The sequence below is a fragment of the Drosophila miranda genome (genome assembly GCF_003369915.1).
Source record: "Drosophila miranda strain MSH22 chromosome Y unlocalized genomic scaffold, D.miranda_PacBio2.1 Contig_Y3_pilon, whole genome shotgun sequence".
NCBI classification, from domain to species: domain Eukaryota; kingdom Metazoa; phylum Arthropoda; class Insecta; order Diptera; family Drosophilidae; genus Drosophila; species Drosophila miranda.
In genome coordinates, this window is record NW_022881625.1 from 2,909,258 (window position 1) to 2,922,604 (window position 13,347).

General features: G+C 49.5%; 1 long non-coding RNA gene and 1 pseudogene across 1 annotated transcript; one reads left to right on the top strand and one right to left on the bottom strand.

Moving 5' to 3' along the window:
• Window positions 1-9,832, bottom strand: part of LOC117194580 — a 20,851-nt pseudogene extending 11,019 nt beyond the window's left edge.
• A 703-nt stretch (window positions 9,833-10,535) lies between these two features.
• LOC117194553 lies at window positions 10,536-11,359 on the top strand. Its single transcript, XR_004474856.1, has 2 exons — window positions 10,536-10,692; window positions 10,760-11,359. It is a non-coding gene; the product is annotated as an uncharacterized LOC117194553 (long non-coding RNA).
• The last annotated feature ends 1,988 nt before the right edge of the window (window positions 11,360-13,347 follow it).

Sequence of the window (13,347 nt, forward strand, 5' to 3'; positions counted from 1 at the left end):
TTTTAGAATATTTTGTTCGACACTTCTCACTACGACTCTGAGAGAATTTTAATTTTATATTTAATTTTCCACTTTACATGAGCTCCGCTCGCTGGCACAATTTTCGAAAGGATGACTGTTCGGATTTTCACACTGAAAGTCGTCGCCTGCTCAAACCGGAATTCAAAGTGAAAAGCAGAGCTGTCTCCCGATTATAATCGGAGCGATATTCAGGGCTGCATTTCAATGTTGTATGGATGTAGATCAGATACTAATTACTGTACATTTTCGTATTATTAATGGTACTCCGTGGCTTGAGTCTTGAGCTTCACAAAAAAATGGTTTACCAAATTACCAAATGGTTAAATGGTAAAATGTTTAATTCGTACATTTCGCTCATTTTCACCTTGTTCGATCCTTTCGTATTCCTGTAAAGAAAATTTACAAATACAATTCGTTCACAGACTTGCATTAAGGCGCCGCACTGACGCTGATCTATCCACAAGCCTGGAAAAAAGTATTGACCCGTCATCGTTTTGGCCCAAAGTAACTTCATTCTGGTCATGGCTGTTTGTGGAATACTTCTGGCAGTCTTATTTATTTGGATCTCTTCCATAAACTGCGTGCACTACAACTCTCTCTTCCCTAACTCCTCTCAAATCTGATTTCCTATAGATTATTAATAGGTACTTTGTATCGTTGCCCAACTAGAAATGGATTTAAGTCATGAATGCATTTCCGTCGGCCTAATCCTATTTCACGCTTTTAGCATCATTGCCAGCATCAAAGTCAAGCAAAATCGAATTAAGCAATAGGCGCCGCTCCCAACAGCATCAAGCAAAAAGCTTAAAGCATATTAGAAAATTGAAAAGTCAGCCAAAAGAGTTGCACTTGGCCATGTAAAAGTACTGTGCTGTGTGCTCGATGGTGGCATAAAACTGAAAGTTTCAATTTTCTGAAGTGCTCGCCTTGGCTCGAGAAGGTTGCGAAATGCCAAGTGTCAGTGCCAAAGGAGGCGGCTAAGCACGGAGGAGCCTCATCTTGGTGGGTTACTGCTGATGCAGTGTATCGCATATCTGCTTCTTCGTCAGTTGGAATTTCTGGCATCATCTTTATGTGAGGGTACACACTTGTGTCCTGGAATTTGCATGCAAAATATAATAGTGCTAGGTGCCCATTTATGTATGTACAAGCTAAGCTCTCTATAGCGGACACATGGTTCCAGTAATTCAATCCGTACTATCCATATAGTGTAAGTATGTACGAATTGTGTACAGCTTTTGTTAGATGTTTGGTTCTACCCAAATTGTCGGATATGTGCGGATAATGCTGGGGGGCTGTTGACAAATTAGCCAAAAATTAGAATTTGGCAGGCCCTGAAGGCCGCTCGTCCGCGCTTGTGGCAATGAAATTAGCTGAGACATCGCACGTCTGGTGTGGGGGAGTGTTATTGTTTTTGCCACCTTGTAGTCTGGATCGTAGAGAACTATTGTCGAACGGTTCAGTTCAGTAGGCAACCCTGAACTTCTTGCGAATCGATTGACAACTATATCCCTCGCCTGCTCACATGATTGATGCTGGCTTTCACTTTTTCGGCTAGAGCGCATTGACTTCCCCTGCATTTGGCCATCGCTGCCCACGCAGCATGCACAGCGAATATTCGCCTAAAAATTCTATCTCATTTTGCTTGTGACATATTTGCAATTTATTTTCGGTGCTGATGCTGCCACCCCGATGCTGTTGCTGTTGCTGTTGCAGCTGCATCTGCACCTCCGCCCACGCAGTGCATTGACTCAGTTTGAGAGTGAAAATAAAAAAGAACAGTTGGCAAATACTGTTTTTATAGAAAAATGCAATATGCATGGAATCCGAATGAAATACGGAAACTCATTTGTAAAAAGCTACAATGCCTTGACCGGCTCCACCACCTCTTTTGTTGTCACTTACAGCAGCCGCAAGCGAACAAATTGGTTAACCTCCTTTTATTTTTTTCCTTTCCTTTTTTTGGTAGTACGAGTCCATATTTATGGTTCGTAAATATGAATGTGGGATTTTTGTCGAGCCATTACAATTGACGGCCATTTACGGCAGGCAAAGGCAGAGAGGAAGAAGAATTGTGGTCTTTTTCTAGTTTGAATTGCTTGTTGATTATTTGCTTGCCACATTTTAATTAACTGGATTTCGTTTCGCAGAACGAATGTGTAACAGTAAGCTTTTGGCAGCGAGCACTGCTCTGAAATATTCTATCTATGCTCCAAGGGGATTTCATTTCCACTCGGTCGAATGCGAAATGTGGAAAAACTATTTTCGTCGACCCAAGAAAACTCATGAAAGTGTCAGTGAAACTTTGGCGCAGACAAATCCGGCCGAGACGGGATGCACTGGCTGCACAGCTGAAGAGTGTTGCAATCGTTGACGTCATAGCAGTTGGAACAGAGGCGTCATCAGGCGCAGAAGTAGAAGAGGCACGCAGCCAGATTGATGGGGAACTTGTGGCATAATTGAAATGGTTTTAAAAATCCATTCTTTATGTGTTTCGCCTTCACTATTAAATCCTTTTCCATTTGCATTAAAAACAATTAGCGCCCGCGACGCTACTTTCCTTTGTCGACAGCGGGAGAGGGAGCGGGGGGAGCGAGGGAGCCTTGCCTCCGGTTTGGGAGGGGGAAAATTAATTGATTGTCAAGATGAGGCAGCGGCAACAAATAAATGTGTCTGGTCATTCAGCAGGCGATATTTGTTGCCACACACTCGCATATAGAGTAGATAATGCCGCGTCGTCTGTCAGCTATGAAATTACATTCACACATATCCGTGTACACACACACACGTACAAGTGTACATGGAGCTTCACACACAGCAGCTGATCGCGCCGCCAGACAGGTGATCGCGTAGAGTTGCCACACGGACGGTGTTGCCGGACAGCCCCGATCGACCCAGGGCTGCCAGAGTGTTGGAGAGAGCTGGAGTTGCGCGCCAACGGAGGGAGATTTTAATTTCGAAATTCAAATTCTAAAGTAAACAATATGAATGGAGGAGGATGAAAAGCTCGCCTTCAGGAAGGGTGGCATGCTCGCCCGATCGCCGGCACCCGAGCCATCTCCATCTCCAGCAGCAGCGGCGCAGAGTCGGGACCTTGACTCTAGGGAGACCCCAAGAGGGTTCGGGAAGCCGGGAAGTTCCCAGAGGCAAACGCCGCCAAGAAGAGCAAGGCCCACCAGGAGGCTACCTGCCTTGAGAACCTCTCGGAGCTGGGAAAAATCCTTGATGAGGTTCAGACCAGGATGATGGACAAAAATTCGCGCCACATCAACATGGCCACCAGAGCACTGTTCGTGCGCATGAAGGAGCTGCACTCGAACATCATCGAATCGAGCAAGAGGCTGCAGCGGGTAGAAGCGCGCTGCAGGAAGGCTCCGACGCCCAAGGCCTGTGCCCGAAATGCTTACAGAGCACGCGGAGCGCAGACAAGGAGCAGCAGACAACGACCGTCTGGAGGAAAGATGCCGCAGCGCAAACCGAACCGTGGCGTAGACTTAGCCAGCCATCCGTGGCCGAAGGTCCAATGGGGGAGCCGGGAACCCCACCTACGCGCCCAAGGCAGCGAAAAGGAGCTATCGCAACCAAGAGGACCCTTAAAAAGGCCCCGTTGCGGCCACACGGAGACGTGGCGACGACCAGCGCCATGAGGCAGCCCAAGAGCCCCGGAATCCCGGACAGCGAGTGGAGCGTGGTGGCCAAGAGGCCGAGAGCATCACGCCGCGCTCGCCCAGACGCGGTCATAGTTCAGGCCCCCGGGAAGTCGTACAGCGAGGTTCTGGCAATGGTCACCAGACGACACGACAACCAGCTTTCCGACCTGGGAAGCTGCGTCTCCAAGGTACGCCGCACTATAAACGGCAACGTTCTGCTGGAGGTGGCAAAAGACAGCGTGGAGAGTGCTGAGGGCATGAAAGCCGGCATCGCACGTGTCCTCGGCGATGGAGCGTCTGTGCGCGCAATGACGGAAGACTCAAAGGTGGTCATATTGGAGATACGGGACATCGACTCCCTCGCGACGGAGCAGGAGATCTGTGCCGCTCTAACTCGCCAATTCAACATTGACGAGGGTCGAGTAAGAGTCCGCAGTCTGCGCCGCGGATACGCGGAGTCCCAGCTGGCGGTGGTCAGCTTGCCCTTCTCCCTGGGCCAAGCGGTCCTGAAAGGCGGCAAGGTGAGGATCGGCTGGACCATATGTAGGATCCGGGAAAGAGATGGACTCCCAAGGTGCTACCGATGCCTGGAACCAAAGCATATCGCACGGAACTGCAAGAGTTCAGTGGACAGGAGTGGCTGCTGCATCAAATGCGGGGAGAAAGGGCACAAAGTTGCCGAATGCAAAAAAGAGCCTGCGTGCTTCATCTGCTCAGCAGCTGGAAAGAAGGAGGTCACGCACCAGGCAGGCACTAAAAACTGCCCAGCCACGCGAAGCGGGGTCGGCAAAACCAGGACGACATGCAGTTGATTCAACTCAACCTGAATCACTGCAGGGCCGCACAGGATCTCCTGACGCAGACGGTGCGCGAGCTTGGCTCTGAGGTGGCACTCCTCAGCGAACCACATAAGGTGGGCAGCAGCAGCAAAGCGGCGCAATTCCGCGACACCAAGTCGGCAGACGGGTTCGTCCGAGGGTATGTAGGCGGCATATGGTTCTACAGCTGCTACCTGGCACCCAGCCTCTCACTGGAGACTTTCAGCCGCATTATGGACGAGCTGAGCTGCGATCTGCGAGGACGGAACAACGTCGTAGTCGGAGGCGACTTCAACGCCTGGGCCCTGGAATGGGGGTCCTCCCGTACAAACGCCAGAGGCCGCACGGTGTTGGGTGCTTTTGCCTCTCTGGACGTCGTCCTTCTGAACGAAGGGTCCCAACAAACTTTCAGCAGGGCAAGTGTAGGGTCGATCATCGATCTCACCTATGCCAGCAGAACGCTGGCCCGGCACGCACGATGGAGGATCAGCGACGTATACACTGCCAGCGACCACGAGGCCATACTATGCACCCTGGGCACCCTTGCCCCATCGAGAGGTACCCCGTTCCGGCATGGGAAGGCGTACCGCCAGGACACGCTGAGGGCCCAAGCCTTCGCAAGCGCCCTTGAGAGCTACTCTGCAAACGATTCAGACGGAGCCAACGATATGGCGACCAAATTGGCGGACGAACTTGAAGGCGCCTGCGACCAGAGCATGCTACCGAGAGGGACGTTCCGGAAGCACAAGGATCCAGTTTTCTGGTGGAGCGAAGCGATTGCGGTTCTCCGTAGAACCTGCCACCGGGCCAGAAGGCTGCTCCAGCGCGCCAGAGGCACACCGCGCTGGCCCGATGCAGCGAGACCTACATAGCGGCGAGGAAGGATCTGAAGACCGCCATAAGGAACAGCAAGAGGGAATGCTTCCTTAAGCTGTGTGATGCCGCCGAAGAGGACCCCTGGGGAGGCGCGTACAGGATGGTGGTGAAGAGGCTGAACGTGGGCAGCAAAGCTCCAACAGATCCAGAGGCACTGGAGGGTATAGTCAGGGCACTGTTTCCTCGAGGACGGCAGATACCTAGCTCCCTGCGGTTCGAGCATAGCCCGAGCGACATCTGCGAGGTTACGGAAGCCGAGGTGTTGCAGGCAAGCAGAAACCTGATACCTAGGAAGGCTCCGGGTCCGGATGCGATCCCCAACAGCGCGTTGAAGCTGGCACTTCTTCTACTCCCGAGGGAAGTTGCGGGCCTTTTTAACAAATGCCTCCAGGAGGGGACGTTCCCCGAGAGGTGGAAAAGGCAACGGCTGCTACTATTAACCAAGCCGGGCAAGCCGCCAGGGGTGGCCTCTTCCTACAGGCCCATCTGCCTTCTGGACTCCATGGGAAAAGTCTTCGAAAGGGTGATCGGTGCGAGGCTGAGCGCAGCCATCGAAGCAGCAGGCGGTCTCTCCCAGAACCAACACGGGTTCAGGAAAGGGAGGTCGACGCTGGACGCCATCTTGAGGGTCGTACAAACGGCGGAGGAAGCCATTGCTGGGACTAGGTGGAGAGGCGGAACCAAGTCCTATTGTCTGGTGGTGACACTGGACATAAGGAACGCCTTCAACTCGGCCGACTGGACCCGGACGCTGGAGGCACTGAGGTCCTTCAACATCCCGGGCTACCTACTGAATATAGCGCGCAGCTATTTCAGCAATTGGGTGCTGACAATGGACACATGTCAGGGCTCTAGGACAAACGAAGTCTCAGTTTTGGGACCTCTGCTCTGGAACGCCATGTACGACGGGGTCCTACGGCTCCCGATGCCAGCCAACACTAACCTGGTGGGTTTCGCTGACGACGTCGCAATAGTGGCGGTAGCGAAGGAACTTGCCGCAGTGGAGGAGCTTGCCAACGTCGCCATACAAGCCGTCGAGGCGTGGCTAGCCGCCGCGGGGCTGGAGCTGGCGGCCCAAAAAACGGAGGCGGTCCTGATATCCAGCCGTAAAGTGGTCGAGACCGCCAGAGTGCAGGTTGGTGGGACCGCGATCGAATCGCAGAGGTCCATCAAGTACCTTGGAGTCCTCATCGACACGCGACGTCCACACGAAGGCCGGTGGGACCGCGGGAGCGCTATCCAGGATGCTGCTAAACACCAGAGGGCCAAATCAGGCAACGAGTAAACTGCTGACGAGCGTCGTGACGTCGCAGATGCTCTACGCCGCACCGGTGTGGCAGAAGCCGCGAAGGTGAGGAGCTACATGCGAGGAGTGGAGGCAACGTACAGACTGTGCGCCATTAGGATCGCGTGCTCGTTCCGGACCATCTCAGACGAAGCCGCGTTAGTCATTGCCGGGCAAGTTCCGCTCAGGGAGCTGATAAGGGAGAGGAAGGAGATCCATGGTGCCATGACGGACAGTGCAGCCGATGTACGCTCCAAAGCAGAAATTAAGGACGCCGCCAGAAGGTCCAGCATAGACAGATGGCAGACTCGATGGGTCCCATCGAGTCCGAGTGTGGCACAGGCATAGAGGAGGACGCTCGCCACGTCCTCTTCGACTGCCACAGGTTTGACCTCGAGCGTCAGACATTGGAGACAGCAGCAGGGTCTAGGGTCAGCACCGAGACTCTGGTGCCGCTGATGCTGGCAGACCCAAAGGTGTGGGAAGCGGCCGCGGAGTTCGCCTCTAGCGTGATGCGAACGCTTAGGTCCTTGGAGAGAAGGCGGAAGGAGCAGACGGAGTAGGTGTCCACGCCACTGCGAAGCAATGCTTTGCGGCAGTACCGCAGTCCGCGGGGCCCTAGTCCCAACATACTCTTGTCCGTTAAATTAAGTTAAATATAAATTGTATAGTATATATTATAGAGCAAATAAATAAGTATATGAATAAAAAAAAAAAAAAAAAAAAGTGTTCATGGGAGAAGATCTTGCGGATTGGCACGCGTCGCCTGGCTAAAAGCCTCGGCTTGACTTCCATCAATATTTTGGCATTCCTGGCATTTTCCTCATTTCTCATCGAATCATCGCGCAGGGCTCGTGAAATTTGAGTGACTGTGTTGTTTACACATCTCAAGTAAATCCGACCCCGCGGCGACATCATCCTCGAGTGAATCATGGGGATTTCCTGGAAGCAATTGTCGCCTCCGCTGTGGCTTACCCAAGAGGAACACACAGTCCGAGGGGGATCTATGGCTGGTCGGATGGTTAGTCGGATTGGTTTGCGGTCTATGTCTGCCGTGCCGGCCTCTTGACGTCATCTGCCGTCTCGGTACTTGCCAAAAACCCCATCCAACCGGCCCTTTCCCCGCGCTGAGGTGTGCTAAACAGTCGGCCTGAGGGTGTACGTGGGGGGAGCTGATGCAAAACTTTCGAAAGATTTAATGTATGCTGGCGCGGTGCCCGCGGTGTCGGGCCACATTTCACGCTTCATTTGCCAGCGACGGGCAAACCAAACGGACAGAGGGACGGACGGATGCCGGCGGTGACGTTGTCGTGTCGGGTTTGATTTTGATAAAATAGGCCAAAGTGCTCATCAATAATCATTTCTGTAAAAATCCGTGAGCAAAGCAATTATTTTTACAAAATGAACGCCCGCTCCACACACCATTCAGGGCAATCCATTTTCTGTGTGTGTGTGTGCATCCTTCACACATCAAAAATAATAATAATTTGTGGGTAGAAACGTATGTACACGTATGGCCCGGCACGCCCGATGGAGGATCAGCGACGTATACACCGCCAGCGACCACGAGGCCATACTATGCACCCTGGGCACCCTTGCCCGATCGAGAGGTACCCCGTTCCGGCATGGGAAGGCGTACCGCCAGGACACGCTGAGGGCCCAAGCCTTCGCAAGCGCCCTTGAGAGCTACTCTGCAAACGATGCAGACGGAGCCAACGATGTAACGCTTGGATAAGCCGAGAGAGCTAGTTCGCAGCGCCATCTAGTGGTCGGCACCGTAATGCCCGTGGCAGAGCATACACCCTCTATGGGCTAGGTTTGGGAGGTCACGAAAAGGGGCATAGGAAAGGGTGATAGATTTAACAGCCCAGATTGTCAACTTTCTCTGGCATTTCCCTTGTTCTATGAGAGGGCCCGAAGGTTTTAGCATGTTGAGGGGCTTGGCTTCGGTCTCTTCCCGTTTTGGCGCTCGACCCGAGCATTCGTTTTCTTTTATCAGAAAAAAAAATATATTTTAGAGCAACGATGTTTTGGATCCAGACATCTGTGATATGTCACTGCTACAAAAATATTTCAAAACTTTGCCCCGCCCACTTCCGCCCCCACAAAGGACGAAAATCTGTGGCATCCACATTTTTTAAGATACGATAAAACCAAAAACGCAGAATCGTAGAAGATGACTATATGTTCTAGAGTGTAAAATCTCAACCAGATCGTATAATTATTTTAGCCAGAATCAAGAAAACAATTTCATTCTTTCTCGCTCTGTCTCTCTCTAACACACAGGTTTCATGGTCGGTTTTGTCAATTGCAAAATATGAGTTCAAGGATCTCAGAACCTATAAGAGCCAGAGCAACCAAATTTGGTATCCACACTCCTGTGATATCTGACCTTGACCGTTTCGTGTCCAAATTTCGCCACACCCCCTTCCGCCCCCGCAAAGGACGAAAATCTGGGGCATCCACAAATCTCAGAGATTATTAAGGCTAGAGTAACCAAATTTGGTATCCGCACTTCTGTTAGATCTCACTATAAAACGTATATCTCAGAATTTCGCCCCACCCCCTTCCGCCCCCACAAAGAACGAAAATCTGTTGCATCCACAATATTGCACATTCGAGAAAACTAAAAACGCAGAATCATAGATAATGACTATATCTATCAGATTGCTGAATCTGGATCAGATCGGATCATTTTTGTAGCCAAAAGCAAGAAATCAATTTGCAGTGGCCACGCAGCGCCCGACGTCACGCTCAGACTGATTTTCTGTCTCTCTCGCACGCACTCTTTGTCGTGTGGTTCAATATTAGCGGCGTCTGCCGCAGGAGAGCCATACTGACTTAGTATCGGGTATAACTGTAGAGTTGCGGTGTACGCAGCAACTCACAACGTTCCCCCTCGTTTTTCTATTCAATTAACTAGGAAAACAAAAGGTGAAGCGGAGATTGAAATAAATTATGACTCTGTCAAACGCACTTTGCAAAGAAAAAGACAGCCTTTCTTGCCAAAGCCTCCATCTTCTGCAGAGAATGTTCTGGAAGCCTTTCAAGGCGAAAATATTATGAACCGTTTTGGAATAACCAAGGGAAATACTGCAAATCAGTTATATTAAAAAGTGTACGCATCGAGCTCGTTTGCTTATTGCATATTTTCATCAGACAAGGTAATCACCTTGATGCATAATAGGCATTATTTAATTGATGCTACATTTAAAGTGTGCCCTTTTGGAGATTTTAAGCAACTTTTAATAATTTATATTAAATATTTGCAGAAGGTAAATTTCTTCTTATGCTACACTTTATTTACTAACTCTAATCAAAAATTTTTTGTAATTAGATAACCCCTTTTGTTTTTGTTTTGATGACTCGCAAAACGGAGCTGTGTTATCAGCACTTATTCACATATATAGACTCGAACATTTGCTGCCTTAAAGGAGCATCCTTTATATAAGATTACGAAAAGGCAATGCGTAGCGCGTTAAAAGGTCTGCATCCCAACATGAATTTTTACGCCTGTTGGTTTCATTTTACTCAAGCATGCAAGAAAAATGCCAAGCAATCGAGTGGTTTTGAAAATACGCTGAAATGCAATAAGAAAGCTTACATGCTATTTATGAAATTTTTGCACTTGCCGCTTTTACCAGAAAGCAAAATTGTCGAAGCATTTAACCTTCTAAAAGGCGAAGCAATAAACTTAAATAAGAAACTGTTTTCTCCATTTTTAAAATATTTTAATATACAGTGGCTTAAAAAGGTATATTTTATTTATTGTTTAATAATTGAGTTGTATTTTACTTATTAATTTTTAACCCTAATTTTATAGGAGGGACCAAAAAGCATATCCGTGTTTAAGTGGTCAACTAGAACCACGAGCTCAGTAGATGCTTATAATTTGAATTTGGGAAATAAAATTCGAGCAAATGGGCACTTTTTTAAATTTGTTCAATGTCTTATTGATGCAGAATATGAAAAAAGTCGCGAGTTTGCTTTACTCTTTCAAAATGGTGGTAATGGAAATCAGACACAGAAGAAGAAATTACGTGTAAGTTGAATACATTTTAAGTTAATCGTTAAAAATAACATGTTAGCTTAATTATTTTTGTTCTCAGGATCGCTCAAAAAAAATAATGGACGCAATGGATCTTTTTGAAAGAGGTGAAATAGATATACAGGGATTTCTGACATGCACTGTTTCCTTAGCTGACCGCTTTTCAAAGCAGGACTTCTTTGAAGGGGTGGACAATGAAAGCAATTTAACTGGAATGTCTTCTGATATGAAATCTTCCACATCGTCACTTTCATCGAATGCTTCTCATTCAAGTCAGTCATCTGATAAATCATTGGTTCAAATGAATCCATGCAATGTGTGCCTATGTAACCCAAAGTCTGTGTTGTTGCGCCGTGCAATCACGTAAACATTTGTGGTACATGTTGGGATCAAATTGTGGCCCACAACCAAGCAAAAAAAGAGTTGGAAGAAAATGAAAATATAAAGCCAAAATGTCCAAGTTGCAACCGAGAAGTCGAAGAGGCCATACGCAATGTTTTTATTTACAATTAACTTGTGTAAGTTAAGAACGACAAAATTTAAGAAAACTTCTATTATGATTTCTGTGTATTTGGACTATTGCACATTTTTTAATTTCAATAAAATCATGTTATAAAATGAAATGCTGTCAAAAAAATATAAGTGTATTTTACATGCGAAATTAGTTAATTATTTTCTGGCGGACTTAAGTCGTTTCGAAACGACATATCTCCGCCGTGTCACAAACGACATATCTCCGCGCGGAGATATGTCGCTTTAAAACGACATAATTTCGCGCGGAGATATGTCGTTTGTGGATCGGCGGAGATATGTCGTCGGAGATATGTCGCTACCCCCCCCAGGACATAACTTACCCCCGGCTCCCTGCAGATTCAATGCTGTGCCACAGATGGCTTCGATGGGACCACCGCCCGTGTTGAGCTCCCTCTGGACAGGCGGCGCTTCTCCGGACACCCGCGGAGACTACTACGACGACCCCCACGAAGAGTACTCCGACTGCCGCTACGAGGGCGACTACGAGGGCGACTACTCGATGCCCACCGAGGAGGACCAAGAGGAGGAGTCGTGCTCCTGTCAGAGCCAGAGCGAGTTCAGCTCGATAGAGCGCACCGAGTCGGACTCGGAGTGGGAGGAGCTCTCCGACGGCCCTTCCCCAGGGTCTCCCCGCTGGAGTCCCTCGGCGCAGTCGTGCTCTCCACAATGCAGCCGGAGCACCGTCAGCGCATGGTGGCCTTGTACCACCTCGTCTTAGAGACCGCTGTGGTCAAGGTCGTGCTGCTGGTGCTGCAACTGCTGTGCTGCGCGGTGTTCTGGCTGGTCGAGAAGACCGTGGGCTTCAACGAAACCGTCGGCTCGAAGCGCCACCGATTGTGGAACAGCAAGTTCAAGCTGCGCACCATCCAGCGCCAGTTGCTGTGGCGCATGGCCAATGCCCGGGGCGACGAGACGCTCGTCTTCTTTGCCGTGCTCATGACCACGCCCTGGCTGTTCTCCCTCAGCCTCCTGGGATTCATCCTGTCCCTGGCGGCGCTCCTGAAGAAGACCGTCGAGCAGCTGGTGTTCCAGATACGCCTGCACCTCGTGCTCTAGGGGCAGCCATCGAGCAGAAAGCAGCAAGCAGTATCCAATCACACACTGACAGAAGACACACGGCCACACGCCCGACACTCCACCCCTCCCCACAGAGATGTTTGCACTTCCATTTGGGCATCTATTTTCGTTGATGCTGGCATCGCAATACACGGAATCGTCTCTCCATTTTTGGCCGCAATGAAAATAGATACCGAAATATTCGAAATTCAAAGTCAATTCCCACGAGAGAGAGCGAGACAGGCCTTCTTCTTTTGGTTTACGGCCTTTCTTTCTTTTGCCTTTGGCATCGCCCACTCCACTCTCTTTATTTTTCTTGCATTAAATTGGCAATAATATGAACTCGCCTTCTCTTTCTGCTTAGTAGTATTCCCCTGACGCCCACGCCCTGGCTGTTCTCCCTCAGCCTCCTGGGATTCATCCTGTCCCTGGCGGCGCTCCTGAAGAAGACCGTCGAGCAGCTGGTGTTCCAGATACGCCTGCACCTCGTGCTCTAGGGGCAGCCATCGAGCAGAAAGCAGCAAGCAGTATCCAATCACACACTGACAGAAGACACACGGCCACACGCCCGACACTCCACCCCTCCCCACAGAGATGTTTGCTCTTCCATTTGGGCATCTATTTTCGTTGATGCTGGCATCGCAATACACGGAATCGTCTCTCCGTTTTTAGCCGCAATGAAAATAGATACCGAAATATTCGAAATTCAAAGTCAATTCCCACGAGAGAGAGCGAGACAGGCCTTCTTATTTTGGTTTACGGCCTTTCTTTCTTCTGCCTTTGGCATCGCCCACTCCACTCTCTTTATTTTTCTTGCATTAAATTGGCAATAATATGAACTCGCCTTCTCTTTCTGCTTAGTAGTATTCCCCTGTCGCCGATAGCCCGCATCCTCTGCGTTCCAGAATCTGCGGAAGTTTCCAGCGGGGCTACTGGCGTGCATCAGCCGTCGAGTAGATTGAATGGGTACTCTGCCAGCATATATGTACTATGTGTGTGTGTGCCCAACTAACGCAGACAACTGCGTTCTAGAATGAAATATTAATTCATTGGATACGC